Raw genomic sequence first — 8,289 nt, forward strand, 5'->3', positions numbered from 1 at the left:
TTTCTTTTCAAAGAAGATTTCCTTTCAAAGCAGAAGTATTTGTTTTTGTTTGATGTAATTTTGGCAAATACAAACATAACTGTGACATCATTGATCAGCATTCTATCCTGCACCATCTACTCAAAAAAAGCTTTTAAATTTGAAGTGTTCAATTCAATATAAATAATTACAACATCTTATGTGTAGTGGAAAATACAACCAAACACTGCACAAATGGTAAAAATAGAGGCAATAGTCAAAATGGAGGCAATAGAGAATGACATACAGCTCAAAACTAAGCACATTGAATTCAATCATATCTGTGATTGCTCAACTGCCGAAATTGCCACCCCATTCCCCCCACAGTAGAATTAAGAATAAGAAATTCCATTATGTAAAGGGTAATTGATTTGTGGCATTTCCAAAGATCTGGTCTATGATTGTTGTGTTTTTTTCTTTCTTCAAGAACACTCATTGGTACTTGTACTATTTCACAATGTATTGCAACTGGAAGAGTGGGAATTGGAGTTGATGATCATTGATTATCAATGCCTGACGTGTGATTTAGAGCTGGACTGTCACGGTTTCGGCCGAGGCTGCTCCTCCTCCTGGTTCGGGCAGGCTTCGGCGGTCGTCGTCCCCGGAGTACTAGCTGCCACCGATCTATGTTTCATGTTCGTTTGGTTTTGTCTTGATGTTGTACACTTGTGTCTTGTTAGTCCTCGTTAGTGTCCTATTTAGTTCTCGTTGTGTGTGTTTGTCTTTGTGTGTGATTGCGCTTCTGTTTCGTGTTGGAGCTACGTACTTCCCTCCAGTGTTTTGGAGAGGTTTTTCGCACATGTTAGTGCGCCGTTTGTTTGACGCCTGTGTGCGCCGTTATTTCGCCTTCGGGCTTATTGTGCTTATTTTCTACGTGAATATTGCACTAAAGTCTTTTGGACTGAGCTTCTGCGTCCTGCGCTTGATTCATGCACCACACCCACCTTCAGCACCCCTTGACATGGACGATATGGACAAAAATCCATAATGCAATAAATTGCCTGAATTGATGCGATTATGATAAATAGAACGATACGTTTATAACAATGTGCATCACAGTTTTTTTTATTTATTATACTTTTCACTACAAATAGTTTGATGGTTGTAGTCATCAATTGTAACATTAACAATCACCCATATTAGCACATTTATTTCACATTTCTGTAGTATAGGCTACTTATTTTAATGAACGATATCTGCAAAATGCCAGCGATAAGTGATCGGTATGGTCAGTCGATCATTTTCGGTTTATTGTCCCAGCTCTACACTCTTAGAAAAAAAGGTTCTGCGACTGTCCCCATAGGATAACTCTTTTTGGTTCCAGGTAGAACCCTTATTGGTTCCAGGTAGAACCCTTATTGGTTCCAGGTAGAACCCTTTCCACAGAGGTTTCTACCTGGAACCACAAAGAGTTCTACCTGGAACCAAAAGGGGTTCTTCAAAGGGATCTCCTATGGGGACAGTGTCTCTCACTTGAACTAATTGAGATGGTGGTTGTCCTGGAATAAAGTCACGTCCAGTTAAGCTCCATATGCTGTCTCGTGTCCAAGTCTTATCTTTCATATAGCTGATGTTCCACTCTCTGAAACCTACAAATGATGCGTTACATTACCACCATCTCAATTTGTTTACGTGACAGACAGGAATTTAGACACACGTCAGCAGGGGCGGTGTGTTCATTAGGGCGATATGGGCGACGCACTGCCAAACGGGAAAAGGAAGGGATTTTTTTTCTAATCAATTATATCAAGGCAATAGTAGTTATCAGTGTTCTAATCTAGACGTCTGATCTGCCACTAAACGTCCAATCAGGCTAAAGTCGTGCTTCAAATGGCCCCGCCCCTTTTGGGGCGATTTCAGTCAGGTTGAAAATCGCCCCAGAAGTATCTCATAGACTCTCATGTAAAATCTTTTTTTTTCAAATATCAGAGCTTTCAATACAATCTCTATGGGTTTCTGAGGGCTTGCACTTACGCGCTTTCGTCATCGTAACATAACCATGAACGTAACTAAGAAAAGAGCGGGTAGCAGCGTCAATCAATTCACGTACTACTATCAAGATGGCTAGCGTTCAGTGCAACTCGATTGTCTCTTTGAAAGAAGTTCACATCAAAGACCATTCAAAACGAGCTACTGGAGTGTATGCTAGCGGTCATGAGGGAACATATTGTGGAGGAGGTGAAGTCGGCGAACTTCGTAGCTATCCAAGCTGACGAGACCACGGACGTTTCTACACAGACACAGCTGGTGCTTGTGCTGAGGTACATAGATAGCAACCACAAAGTGCAGGAGCGCTTTTTTGAGTTCCTTCCCATCTCGGAATCAACCTCAGTCTCAATCGCCAGTGTGCTTTTGGAGAGACTGAACGGTCTTTTTGCCGACGACGAGAAAGTCAAACTGTGGTGCACTGGCACTGTACCAGGTTCTCATGAGCTACAACCTCCAGGAGACGTTCTCTGAGACTGTGACTCTGTTGAACATCCTCATAACTACTCCCATGACAACAGCTGAAGCTGAGAGATGTTTCTCAACTTTGACACGAGTTAAGACATTCCTGCGAAATTCAATGGGCCAGGAACGTCTGAATGCACTGGCCATGCTTTCCATGGAGAGGGAACTAGTCCTCAGCATGCCTGATTTCAATGAGAAAGTCATTGACCGCTTTGCTGCATTGAAAGAGAGAAGAGAACAGTTTCAGTACAAGTAATGTAGCCTCTCTCTCTCTTTGTCCCTCCCTGTCTGTCTCTTTAACACACACACGCCCAAATCAGTTCACAGTTGATGTTGTTTAAAATAGTTATTTTTCATTTTAAAAAAAGTAAAACAAATAAAATAATCTGTTCATGTTCATTTTTACAAATCTATACAATTGGCCAGAATATGGTTGTTCATATTTACAAATCTATACAATTGGCCAGAATATGGTTGTTCATTTTTACAAAGCCATACAGATAGCTGTGTTTACCTTTTCTATAAATTATTTTCAAATTCTGTTTTCAGGCAAAATGTCTATCACTGTTCATTTTCACAAATCTATACAAGAGGGCAGAATATGGAAGTCTATAAAAATTTCTTATTACCAATAACTTGCATCAATGTTTTCAGTAGCCTCTATCAAAAGCTCCTGCTTGCTTGTTGTGAATTATGCTCAGGTGCACATATTTCCAATTCAACCATGAGGCAAAAAATGTGGTAAAAGCTCTTGTTGATCCTGCAATCTGAACAAATACCAAGATGCTGTATTTTCAGCTGATATTTCATTTGTTTATGGAAATGCATATTGTTTATGCAGTGTTGAGGAATGTGAAAGAACACCCTTGATTATTTTTACTGTGATAACTTATTTTGCTTTTGTAAGCCAACACTTTTGAGATCAGTCAATAAATGCTTCTGGCATTGACTTATATGCTGTCCCTGTCTTCATGTTGTTGCTGGACAATGTGTGTAGGTCACCTAAATCATCAGAAAAATTGCCCCCCCTGAGAATTTTTTCAGGAGCCGCCACTGCACGTCAGACATTACTAATCAATGATCATGAACTCCAATTCCCACTCTCACACAACAATGGTATTAACCACCAGAGGCACATTCCTCACATTAAATCACTATACTTTATACTTTATGTGTCATAAAATTGGAACTTACGTCACAACAGCCACAGGTGGTTTGACTTCAAAGTTTAATCAGCACACATCTCAACAAGGCCAGAGAAAGGACAAGAGACAGGTGATCACTGGCCAAGACAAAACACTACAGATGTAGGATCTTAATTTTGATCACTTTTTCGTTGCTGAAAATGTTCCTGCACATCAGGAAATGCAAACTTGTAGTGTATTTGAGGTTTAAAAAGGCTTCTAAAGTTTGTAATTTCCACTTTAAAATTTCAGACTTTATTTGCCCCAAACGAAAAATGAATCAACCCCTACAAAAATGTACAATCCACATAATAATTTATATTTCCTGTTGCTGCAGGATTGTTTACCTGCTGTAGCAAACTGGCTCAAATTAAGATCCTACATCTATAGCACTTCAAACACACTTCAAACAATAACATGAGAGAAAATGAGACTAAACAAAGTTGTCAAGCTGGTAGAACAAAGGATTAAAGGATACAACATGAATGTGTACCCACCTGTTCCAGGGATTCTCACACAAATTCCTTGCAGTCCAGCACACTGTGTCCCCTTTTCCTGCTCAAAATTGTTAATCCTTCACTACAAACCTCACCCCAGGTCTCATCTGGGAATTTTAAATAGTGTGTCTCTAAATAAATTCTGCAATAGCTTTTAGCGTAGCTCGCTGTTACATAACAAACACTTGTGGAAACTGGAAATGGAGAAGACAGAGTTTGATTTATATGCTAGGTCTTGTGACTCCCTCAGGGGGTTCTGTTTATTGGAATTCGTTGATATTAACAGGTTTAAAATGAACTTTTCTGTGCCTGGAGGGGGATATGAGGAAACAGGTGTTGTCACGATCGTTACTGGATGAGACGGACCAAGGCGCAGCGTGATAAGCGTACATATTTATTAAGTACTTCACACCAACAAAACAACAAATAAACAATACGTGAAGTCCTAGGTTACCAACACAAACCTTTAACGGAACAAGATCCCACAAAACCAAAGTGCCAAAAGGCTGCCTAAGTATGGTCCCCAATCAGAGACAACGAGCTACAGCTGTCTCTGATTGGGAACCACCCTGGCCAACATAGATATACACAATCTAGAACACCCATAGACAACTAAACATAACAAGTCCACACCCTGGCTCAACATTTAAGAGTCCCCAGAGCCAGGGCGTGACAGTACCCCCCCCCAAAGGCGCGGACTGCGACCGCGCCAACCAAACACAACAGGGGAGGGGCCGGGTGGGCATTCCGCCTCGGAGGCGGATCCGGCTCCGGGCGTGACCACCACTCTCTCGCTACCACCCCGTAGCGGCCCTAGTCTGGTCTGGCCCGCTGGCCGGAGCTGGACTGGACACCGGTGGAGCGGATTGCTCAGGCTTGGTGGAACAGGCACGGGCTGTGCCGGACTGACGACGCGCACCACTGGCTTGGTGCGGGGAGCAGGAACAGGCCGGACCGGGCTAGCGATGCGCACCACTGGCTTGGTGCGGGGAGTAGGAACGGGCCGGACCGGGCTGGCGATGCGCACCACTGGCTTGGTGCGGGGAGCAGGAACGGGCCGGACCGGGCTGACGACGCGCACCACTGGCTTGGTGCGGGGAGCAGGAATGGGCCGGACCGGGCTGACGACGTGCACCACTGGCTTGGTGCAGGGAGTAGGAACAGGCCGGACCGGGCTGACGATGCGCACCACTGGCTTGATGCGAGGGACAGGAACAGGCCGGACCGGGCTGGCGACGCGACACCACTGGCTTGAGTGCGAAGGACAGGAACAGGCCGGACCGGGCTGGCGACGCGCACCACTGGCTTTGTGCGAGGGGCAGGAACAGGCCGGACCGGGCTGGCGACGCGCACCACTGGCTTTGTGCGAGGGGCAGGAACAGGCCGGACCGGGCTGGCGACGCGCACCACTGGCTTGGTGCGAGGGACAGGAACAGGTCGGGCCGTACTGGGAACATGCACCACTGGCCTTGTGCGGGAATCAGGAACGGGCCGGACCGGACTGGTGACACACACCACTTGCTTGGTGCGAGGAGCGGGACTGGGTTTCCTAATAAACCTCCGCTCCCTCTGCTGCCTAACCAGTTCCTCTCGCCGTGCCTCTACACTCTCCTTCTCCCTCATGACCAATAGCCCCCGTAACCTGGTGGCCTCCTCTCCTAGTCCGCAGATTCGCCCTGTAGCTGCCTCCTGCTGCCCCGTCGTCCACACCGTGTGCCCCCCCCCAAACATTTTCTTGGGGTTGCCTCTCGCGTGTCCGTCGTCGGCGCGGTTGGCGCCGTTTCTCCTCTCCTGCCTGGGCATTTACCTTTGCCCATGGCCCTTTGCCCGCGAAGATCTCCTCCCAAGACCACCATTTGCCCACCTGGGACATCGCCATCTTCTCCTCCTGGGCACGCTGCTTGGTCCGCTTATGGTGGGATCTTCTGTCACGATCGTTCAAGGAAGTGACGGACCAAGGCGCAGCGTGATAAGCGTACATATTTATTAAGTACTTCACACCAACAAAACAACAAATAAACGATACGTGAAGTCCTAGGTTACCAACACAAACCTTTAACGGAACAAGATCCCACAAAACAAAAGTGCCAAAAGGCTGCCTAAGTATGGTCCCCAATCAGAGACAACGAGCTACAGCTGTCTCTGATTGGGAACCACCCTGGCCAACATAGATATACACAATCTAGAACACCCATAGACAACTAAACATAACAAGTCCACACCCTGGCTCAACATTTAAGAGTCCCCAGAGCCAGGGCGTGACAGGTGTTATTAACGCCTTTTTTGGGGTAAGCACAAAACTACCTTCATACTTCCATTAGTTTTATTTTACTGGTACCGGTTACCTTCAGACGAGTCCCGTGACACTTGTGGATGTCGTAGAGCAAAACGGAGAACACCATCGTGTTCGTGAGAATCCCATTAGTTTGTAGCCCAAACGGTTTAGGCGCTATCAAACAGAAGTTGGCACATCGACGGTACCGACTTCATACGAGTTTCCTGACACTTGTGGGAGTCGTAGAGCAAAACGGAGAACACTATCGTGTTCATAATAGTTCAAATCCTTCAGACTCTACAGACATTTCATGAGAAGACAGATTTTCGGGATGTCTCATGGTCTGACAAATACCGCTCTAGCTCTGCCACCTTTCACCGCAGATGCGGAAGTGCGACAGGCGGATGCAGTGGATTGAGACTCATCCAATGCAAGAAAACATATCTCTAGCTGAAACTGATTGATTTTGATGGGGATTTTTTTCTTATGTAACTTAGGTGCGTCAATCGCCTCTAGGGGGTTAAAACACACTATTTCTTCAACTTACATTTACATTACATTTTAGTCATTTAGCAGACGCTCTTATTCAGAGCGACTTACAGTTAGTGAATGCATACATTTTTTATTTTATTTTTATATACTGGCCTCCCGTGGGAAACAAACCCACATCCCTGCCGGCCAAACCCTCCCCTACCTTGGACGACGCTGGACCAATTGTGCGCCACCCAACTTAATCATCACAGTAGCATTACTCAAAGCCCCTTAAAGGTTATGGGGTTAAAGGTTACAGGCTCTGCATACTGTCCAAAGCAGGGCTCTCCAACCCTGTTCTTAGAGAGCTACTGTTTCACTCCAACCCTAATCTAGCACACCTGAATCTAACAATGAACTGGTTAGTGTTGGTGTAACCATAAGGAGAGGAAGTACAAACCAACGACGCTAGACGGAGAGGAATATGCTTAAGCAAAAGGCAGTTTATTAAACAACAGAGATAGCTGGTACTGCTCAAGCTACATGCATGGACCCATTCAGTTGCCTCTTATGGAGACAGTTGAAAAGGGATCAAAAACAGAGTTTTCAGCATTACTTTATACAATGCAACACAAAGGAAGGGGTCCTTCTTCTAGTCCCTTGATTGGTTCCGAGGCGTAGGAGGCGGGTCTGCTCTGTCCAGAGAAGCCCCATTTTGTGCACGGCAGAGTCCTCTGCCCTAGGCACCCGACCAGTAGAAAGAAGTGCAGTTTGTGTGTGTGCGTAACTCGTGAGGCATGAGGATGAGTGTGCGTATGCATGGAGATGTGTGTGAATGTGTGTATGTTTTCAAAGGAAAGTCTCGTGGGGAGCAACCAGATTGTGGCCTGTGGCGTGGGTGTTGTCCTTGAGAAGATATTGGCTCTGTCCATTGTTCTTGCATAGGAACAGCATTGATTGAAAACAAGCTCCTAACATTAAAATGGGTCATGCACAAGATTTTAGTCAGACCAAGCTATAACATTTTAATATTTACTACGACAAATCCCATTTGGTATTGGTCTATTATACAATATGCAAGATTTCGTTTTAACAGGCTCTGCATACCTTTTTAGAAGAGCGCGCTCTGATCAGGTTCCTGAGCCAAGACGAATAGTTGATGTCTCCAGGATTTTCAGGTCACTCTTCCGTCTGTTTTTAGATCGATGATTTGCCTTTTCCTCTCGCACCAACTTTTAGATCGAATTAATAACCATCCTCTGCTACCATTTTGTTGGTGTAACCATAAGGAGAGGAAGTACAAACCAACGACGCTAGACGGAGAGGAATATGCTTAAGCAAAAAGGCAGTTTATTAAACAACAGAGATAGCTGGTACTGCTCAAGCTACATGC

The sequence above is a fragment of the Coregonus clupeaformis genome, chromosome 26 (genome assembly GCF_020615455.1).
Source record: "Coregonus clupeaformis isolate EN_2021a chromosome 26, ASM2061545v1, whole genome shotgun sequence".
In the NCBI taxonomy this organism is placed as follows: domain Eukaryota; kingdom Metazoa; phylum Chordata; class Actinopteri; order Salmoniformes; family Salmonidae; genus Coregonus; species Coregonus clupeaformis.